This window comes from Triticum dicoccoides, chromosome 7A (genome assembly GCF_002162155.2).
Source record: "Triticum dicoccoides isolate Atlit2015 ecotype Zavitan chromosome 7A, WEW_v2.0, whole genome shotgun sequence".
Classification (NCBI taxonomy): domain Eukaryota; kingdom Viridiplantae; phylum Streptophyta; class Magnoliopsida; order Poales; family Poaceae; genus Triticum; species Triticum dicoccoides.
This window is the reverse complement of record NC_041392.1, coordinates 439,199,440-439,208,673: the sequence shown is the minus strand read 5'-3', so window position 1 is coordinate 439,208,673 and position 9,234 is coordinate 439,199,440.

Genomic DNA, 9,234 nt, shown 5'->3' with positions numbered 1-9,234 from the left:
GCAAAGAAGAACATCAAGACCTCCTCACGGAGAAGACTGGCTACCCTTGTATCGTCCCTAGTTGATCGTGTACCATGTGAAATCTTACGTATCCGAGGATCTAGCACAGGTGTGACTATCTTGTGTTGGTTTAGTGATTTCTCCCGTGTTTTCCCTTGTGTTTCCCCTCGTTTCCCCCTTGTGTTCTTCGTGTTCTTCGCGGGATCCGCTCCTTTCGTGAAAGATCGGGCGATTAGGGTTCTACCCTACATCACAAATCCTATTCTCGATCTATGCCAACTCAATAAACACCATGGGAGACACCTGTAGAGCATCTTTATAATCACCCAGTTACGTTGTGACGTTTGATAGCACACTAAGTGTTCCTCCGGTATTCGGGAGTTGCATAATCTCATAGTCATAGGAACATGTATAAGTTATGAAGAAAGCAATAGCAATAAACTAAACGATCATAGTGCTAATCTAATGGATGGGTCTTGTCCATCACATCATTCAGTAATGATGTGATCCCGTTCATCAAATGTCAACACATGTCTATGGCTAGGAAACTTAACCATCTTTGATTAATGAGCTAGTCAAAAAAAGAGGCATACTAGGGACACTCTGTTTGTCTATGTATTCACACATGTACTAAGTTTCCAGTTAATCCAATTCTAGCATGAATAATAAACATTTATCATGATATAAGGAAATATAAATAACAACTTTATTATTCACTCTAGGGCATATTTCCTTCAACTATGCTCCCACCTATTGCTTCATGGCAAAAGGTGCCAAGGTACTCAAATACCCCTCCTTTGAATCAAGTGAAGATGAATCTGATGAAAACCTCAAGCCTAGTTATTCTAAACTTGCTAAGATTGCTGTGAAACAACAAAAGGCCTTTGAAAAGGTTCAAAATATGCTAGACAAAAGCGATGACCTGTTGGGTGAAGAAATGGATCGAACTCAAACTTTGACTGAAAATCTTCAGAGACTTCAGACCAAGTTTGATAACCTTCAAAGTCATCATAACACTCTCTTATCTGATCATGAGAAGCTTTCTTATGAATTTATTCAAAGAAAGCAAGATCTTGAGAAGCTAAGGGTGAGATATGAAGATCTTCAGAAGGAATGTGATTCATTGCTTGCTCAACAAAGTGGACTGGCATCTATGCCACGTTTCTCTTATGGAGCTCGCAGAATGATGAACTCTTTGTCACCCCTCCAGATGTGGGTGGTGAAGAAAAAGAAGTAATCTCTTATGCAGGGTCAGGTCTCCAGACAAACTTAAACGTCTGAAGAATTTGCTGGAGACCTAAATATGCTTGAAAGGACGCAAGCTAATCATGAAGAAATGAATATTCATTTCTCACGTCCTCACATTGCTATATCTATTGTACTGCTTGATGAAATTCAAATCTGGTGAATTTGATGTCATATTCTTCACCGATGAAGTATATGAGTATGTAAGATGCACTAATTCATCTGTAGGATGATCAACCCAAAGCCACCGAGTGGGTCCCCGACAGTGGATGTACAAATCACATGACAGGTGACAAGAACTTATTGATGGACACTGCTTTATCTCCATCGCATCTGAAGCATATCACCTACGCTGACAAAGGAAAAAGCAAGGTATTGGGTCTAGGTAGGGTTGCGATCTCAAAGGATCGACACATGGACAAATCCATGCTTGTGAGTCCTTAGGGTTCAACCTCATGTCTGTCTCAATGCTTTGTGATCTTGATATGGTTGTTGTCTTTGGCAAGTATTGTTGTGTTGTGATCATGGAAGCTGACAATTCCAAAGTCTTCGAAAGCTTTAGGAGAGGAGACTTGTATATTGTTGATTTCTCTACAGGACCATGCTACCTCTTGAGCATGCGTTGGTTTTCCCTTGAAGAGGAAAGGGTGATGCAGCAAAGTAGCGTAAGTATTTCCCTCAGTTTTGAGAACCAAAGTATCACTACAGTAGGAGACAACACACAAGTCACCTAGTACCTGCACAAACAATCAAGAACCTTGCAACCAACGCAATAAAGCGGTTGTCAATCCCTTCACGGTTACTCGCAAAAGTGAGATCTAATAGAGATAGTAAAGTAAATATTTTTGGTATTTTTGTTGTATAGATTGGGAAGTAAAGATTGCAAAATAGTAAACGAGATGCGATGTAAATAAAAGAGATGTAATATAATAGGAAAGAGACCCGGGGGGCATAGGTTTCACTAGTGGCTTCTCTCAAGATAGCATGTATTACGGTGGGTGAACAAATTACTGCCGAGCAATTGATAGAATAGCGCATAGTTATGAAGATATCTAAGGCAATGATCATGAATATAGGCATCACGTCTGTGTCAAGTAGATCAAAATGATTCTGCATCTACTACTATTACTCCACACATCGACTGCTATCCAGCATGCATCTAGAGTATTAAATTCATAAGAACGGAGTAACGCATTAAGAAAGATGACATGATGTAGAGGGATAAACTCAAGCAATATGATATAAACCCCATCTTTTTATCCTCGATGGAAACAATACAATATGTGCCTTGCTGCCCCTACTGTCACTAGGAAAGGACACCGCAAGATTGAACCCAAAGCTAAGCACTTCTCCCATTGCAAGAAAGATCAATCTAGTAGGACAAACTAAACCGATAATTCGAGGAGACTTGCAAAGATATCAAATCATGCATATAAGAATTCAGAGAAGAACCAAATAATATTCATAGATAATCTTGTTCATAAATCCACAATTCATCGGATCTCGACAAACACACCGCAAAAGAGTATTACATCGAATAGATCTCCAAGAACATCGAGGAGAACTTTGTATTGAGAATCAAAGAGAGAGAAGAAGCCATCTAGCTAATAACTATGGACCCAAAGGTCTGTGGTAAACTACTCACGCTTCATCGGAGAGGCAAAGGTGTTGATATAGAATCCCTCCATGATCGATTCCCCCTCCGACAGATCGCCGGAAAAGGCCCCAAGATGGGATCTCACGGGTATAGAAGGTTGCGGCAGTGGAAAAGTGGTTTCATGGCTCTCTCCGATGTTTCTAGGGTATACGAGTATATATAGGTGAAAGAAGTACGTCGGTGGAGCTACGAGGGGCCCAAAAGGGTGGGGGCACGCCTACCCCCCTGGAGCGCCCTCCTGCCTCGTGGCTTCCTCGGGGAGTTCCAGACTTCAACTCCAAGTCTTCTGGATTGCTTTCGGTCCAAGAAAGATCATCCCGAAGGTTTCATTCCGTTTGGACTCCGTTTGGTGTTCCTTTTCTGCAAAACTCTAAAATAGGCAAAAAAAAATAGAAACTGGCGCTGGGCCTCTGGTTAATAGATTAGTCCGAAAAACAATATAAAAGAGCATATTAAAGCCCATTAAACATCCAAAACAGATAATATAATAGCATGGAACAATAAAAAATTATAGATACATTGGAGATGTATCAAGCATCCCCAAGCTTAATTCATGCTCGTCCTCGAGTAGGTAAATGATAAAAACAGAATTTTTGTTGTGGAATGCTACCTAACATAATTATCAATGTAATTTTATTTATTGTGGCATGAATGTTCAGATCCGAAAGATTCAAGACAAATTTTAATATTGACATAAAAACAATAATACTTCAAGCATACTAACAAAGCAATCATGTCTTCTTAAAATAACATGGCTAAAGAAAGCTATCGCTACAAAATCATATAGTCTGGCTATGGTCTATCTTCATCACACAAAATATTTAATCATGCACAACCCCGACGATAAGCCAAGCAATTGTTTCATACTTTTGATGTTCTCAAACTTTTTCAATCTTCACGCAATACATGAGCGTGAGCCATGTATATAGCACTATAGGTGGAATAGAGGGGTGGTTGTGGAGAAGACAAAATGGAGAAGATAGTCTCACATGAACTAGGCGTATCAACGGGCTATGGAGATGCCCATCAATATCAATGTGAGTGAGTAGGGATTGCCATGCAACGGATGCACTAGAGCTATAAGTGTATGAAAGCTCAAAAAGAAACTAAGTGGGTGTGCATCCAACTTGCTTGCTCACGAAGACCTAGGGCATTTTGAGGAAGCCCATCATTGGAATATACAAGCCAAATTCTATAATGAAAAATTCCCACTAGTATATGAAAGTGACAAAATAAGAGACTCTCTATCATGAAGATCATGGTGCTAATTTGAAGCACAAGTGTGGAAAAAGGATAGTAGCATTGTCGCTTCTCTCTTTTTCTCTCATTTTTTTGTTTTTTTGGGCCCTTTCTTTTTGGCCTCTTTTTTTTATTTTTATCTTTTTCGTCCGGAGTCTCATTCCGACTTACGGGGGAATCATAATCTTCATCCTTTCCTCACTGGGACAATGCTCTAATAATGATGATCATCACACTTTTATTTACTTACAACTCAAGAATTACAACTCGATACTTAGAACAAAATATGACTCTATGTGAATGCCTCCGGCGGTGTACCGGGATGTGCAATGAATCAAGAGTAACATGTATGAAATAATTATGAATGGTGGATTTTCCACAAATACAATGTCAACTACATGATCATGCAAGGCAATATGACAATGATGGAGCGTGTTATAATAAACGGAACGGTGGAAATTTGCATGGCAATATATCTCGGAATGGCTATGGAAATGCCATAATAGGTAGGTATGGTGGCTGTATTGAGGAAGGTAAACGGTGGGGTACTAGAGAGGCTAGCAATGGTGGAAGGGTGAGAGTGCGTATAATCCATGGACTCAACATTAGTCATAAAGAACTCACATACTTATTGCAAAAATTTATTAGTAATCAAAACGAAGTACTATGCACATGCTCCTACGGGATAGATTGGTAGGAAAAGACCATCGCTCATCCCCGACCGCCACTCATAAGGAAGACAATCAATAAATAGATCATGCTCCAAGTTCATCACATAATGGTTCACCATATGTGCATGCTACAAGAATCACAAACTTCAACACAAGTATCTCTCAAATTCACAACTAATCTACTAGCATGACTCTAATATCACCATCTTCATATCTCAAAACAACCATAAAGAATCAAACTTGTCATAGTATTCAATGCACTTTATATGAAAGTTTTTATTATACCCATCTTGGATGCCCATCATATTAGGACTAGTTTTATAGCCAAAGCAAATTACCATGCTGTTCTAAAAGACTCTCAAAATAATATAAGTAAAGCATGAGAGATCAATAATTTCTATAAAATAAAACCACCACCGTGCTCTAAAAGATATAAGTGAAGTACTAGAGCTTAATTATCTAGCTCAAAAGATATAAGTGAAGCACATAGAGTATTCTAATAAATTCTGATTCATGCGTGTCTCTCCCAAAAGGTGTGTACAACAAGGATGATTGTGGTAAACTAAAAATCAAAGACTCAAATAATACAAGACGCTCCAAGCAAAACACATATCATGTGGTGAATAAAAATATAGCCTTAAGTAAAGTTACCGATAGACGAAGACGAAAGAGGGGATGCCTTCCGGGGCATCCCCAAGCTTAGGCTTTTGTTTGTCCTAGAATTTTACCTTGGGGTGTCTTGGGCATCCCCAAGCTTAGTCTCTTACCACTCCTTATTCCAAAATCCATCAAATCTTTACCCAAAACTTGAAAACTTCACAACACAAAACTTCAACAGAAAATCTCATGAGCTCCTTTAGTATAAGAAAATAAACCACCACTTTAAGGTACTGTAATGAACTCATTCTTTATTTATATTGGTGTTAAACCTATTGTATTCCAACTTCTCTATGGTTCATACCCCCCGATACTACTCATAGATTCATCAAAATAAGCAAACAATACACGAAAAACAGAATCTGTCAAAAACAGAACAGTCTGTAGTAATCTGTAACTTTCGAATACTTCTGTAACTCCCAAAATTCTGAAAAATTAGGATGGGCTAAAAATGTGTATATTTATCTACTGCAAGTGGAGTAGGTATTTTATCTCTCTATGGTAAAAAAGGAAAATTAATTTTGTGAGCGTAAAAGTTTCTGTTTTTTTAGCAAGATCAAACAACTATCACCCAATAAGATCCTAAAGGATTTACTTGGCACAAACACTAATTCAAACATAAAAAACACAATCATAAAAGAAGCTAGATGAATTATTTATTACTAAACATGAGCAAAAAGCAAAGAACAAAAATTAAATTGGGTTGCCTCCCAACAAGCGCTATCGTTTAACGCCCCTAGCTAGGCATAAAAACAAGAATAGATCTAGGTATTGCCATATTTGGTATGCAATCCATAAGTGGCTCTCATAATAGATTCATAAGGCAAATTAATTTTCTTCCTAGTAAAGTGTTCATGCCTTTCGATAACGGAAATTTGAATATAATATTTCCTTCTTTCATGTAATAATTGCACCAATCGTTCTAAGCAAAGGTCTACCAAGAATAATAGGACATGTAGGATTGCAATCTATATCAAGAAGAATGAAATCTATAGGCACATAATTACTATTTGCAACAATAAGAACATCATTAATCCTTCCCATAGGTTTCTTAATGGTGGAATCTGCAAGATCCAAATTTAAAGAACAATCATCAAATTCACGAAAACCTAGCACATCACACAAGGTTTTTGGAATCGTGGAAACACTAGCACCCAAATAACACAAAGCATAGCATTCATAATCTTTAATCTTAATTTTAATAGTAGGTTCCCACTCATCATAAAGTTTTCTAGGGATAGAAACTTCTAGTTCAAGCTTTTCTTCACAGGATTGCATTAAAGCATCGATGATATGTTTAGTAAAAGCTTTATTTTGATTATAAGCATGAGGAGAATTTAACACGGATTGCAACAAGGAAATACAATCTATCAAAGAGAAATTATCATAATTAAATTCATTGAAATCCAAAATAGTGGGTTCATTGCTATGTAAATTTTTGACCTCTTCAATACCACTTTTATTGATTTTTGCGTCAAGATCTAAAAACTCCGAATCATTGGGACGCCTTTTAACTAAAGTTGTCTCATCTCCAGTCCCATCTTTATCAAGATTCATATTTGAAAACAAATATTTAATAGGAGTCACATCAATCACTTTTAGATCTTCATCATTATTATCATGAAAACTAGAAGAACACGCTTTCACAAAGCAATCTTTTTTTGCACGCATCCTAGCGGTTCTTTCTTTGCACTCATCAATGGAAATTCTCATGGCTTTGAGAGACTCATTGATTTCATGCTTAGGTGGAATAGATCTAAGTTTAAAGAATCAACATCAAGAGAAATTCTATCCACGTTCCTAGCCAACTCATCAATCTTGAGCAATTTTTCTTCAACCAAAGCACTGGAATTCTTTTGCAAACTCATAAATTCCTTAACACTAGTCTCAAAATCAGAGGGCATATTATTAAAATTTCCATAAGAGTTGTTGTAGGAATTACCATAATTATTAGAGGAATTACTAGGAAACGGCCTAGAATTAGAGTTTCCTCTATACACGTTGTTACCAAAATTGTTCCTACCAACCAAATTCACATCCATAGATTCATTATTATTATCAATTAAAGTGGACAAAGGCACATCATTAGGATTAGAAGAAACACTTTTATTAGCAAACAATTTCATAAGTTCATCCATCTTTCCACTCAAAACATTAATCTCTTCAATCGCATGAGCTTTTTTACTAGTGGATATTTCGGTGTGCCATTGAGAATAATTAACCATAATATTGTCTAGGAGTTTAGTAGCTTCTCCTAAGGTGATTTCCATAAAAGTGCCTCCCGCGACCGAATCTAAAATATTTCTTGAAGCAAAATTCAGTCCGGCATAAAAGTTTTGTATAATCATTCACAAATTCAAACCATGTGTAGGGCAATTACGTATCATTAATTTCATCCTCCCCCAAGCTTGTGCAACATGCTCATGATCAAGTTGCTTAAAATTCATAATATCGTTCCTAAGAGAGATGATCTTAGCGGGAGGAAAATACTTATAGATAAAAGCATCTTTGCACTTATTCCATGAATCAATACTATTTTTAGGAAAAGAAGAGAACCAAGTTTTAGCACGATCTCTAAGCGAAAATAGAAATAGCTTCAATTTAACAATATCATTATCCACATCTTCCTTATTTTGCATATCACACAAATCAACAAAGTTGTTTATATGGGTAGCAGCATCTTCACTAGGAAGGCCAGAAAATTGATCTTTCATAACAAGATTCAACAAAGCGGTATTAATTTCACAAGATTCAGCATCGGTAGTAGGACCAATCGGAGTGCTAATAAAATCATTGTTGTTGGTATTGGAAAAGTCACATAGTTTAGTATTATCTTGAGCCATCGTGACAAACAGTCAATCCAACACACAAGCACACAAGAAGCAAGTGAAAAGAGACGAATGGAAGAAGGGCAAAGAAAAGGCAAAGGTTTTCGAAAATCAGTTTAGAAGTGGGGGAGAGGAAAACGAGAGGCGAATGGCTAATAATGTAATGCGAGGGAGAAGAGTTTATGGTGGGTACTTGGTATGTCTTGACTTGGCGTAGATCTCCCCGGGAACGGCGCCAGAAATCCTTCTTGCTACCTCTTGAGCATGCGTTGGTTTTCCCTGGAAGAGGAAAGGGTGATGCAGCAAAGTAGCGTATGTAACCAAGGTATCAATCCAGTAGAAGACAACACACAAGTCACCTAGTACCTGCACAAACAATCAAGAACCTTGCAACCAACGCGATAAAGGGGTTGTCAATCCCTTCACGGTCACTCGCAAAAGTGAGATCTAATAGAGATAGTAAAGTAAATATTTTTGGTATTTTTGTCGTATAGATTGGAAAGTAAAGATTGCAAAATAGTAAACGAGATGCAATGTAAATAAAAGAGATGTAATATAATAGGAAAGAGACCCAGGGGCCATAGGTTTCACTAGTGGCTTCTCTCAAGATAGCATGTATTACGGTGGGTGAACAAATTACTGCCGAGCAATTGATAGAAAAGCGCATAGTTATAAAGATATCTAAGGCAATGATCATGAATATAGGCATCATATCCGTGTCAAGTAGATCGAAACGATTCTGCATCTACTACTATTACTCCACACATCAACCGCTATCCATCATGCATTTAGAGTATTAAGTTCATAAGAACGGAGTAACATATTAAGCAAGATGACATGATGTAGAGGGATAAACTCAAGCAATATGATATAAACCCCATATGTTTATCCTTGATGGCAACAATAAAATACGTGCCTTGTTGCCCCTACTGTCACT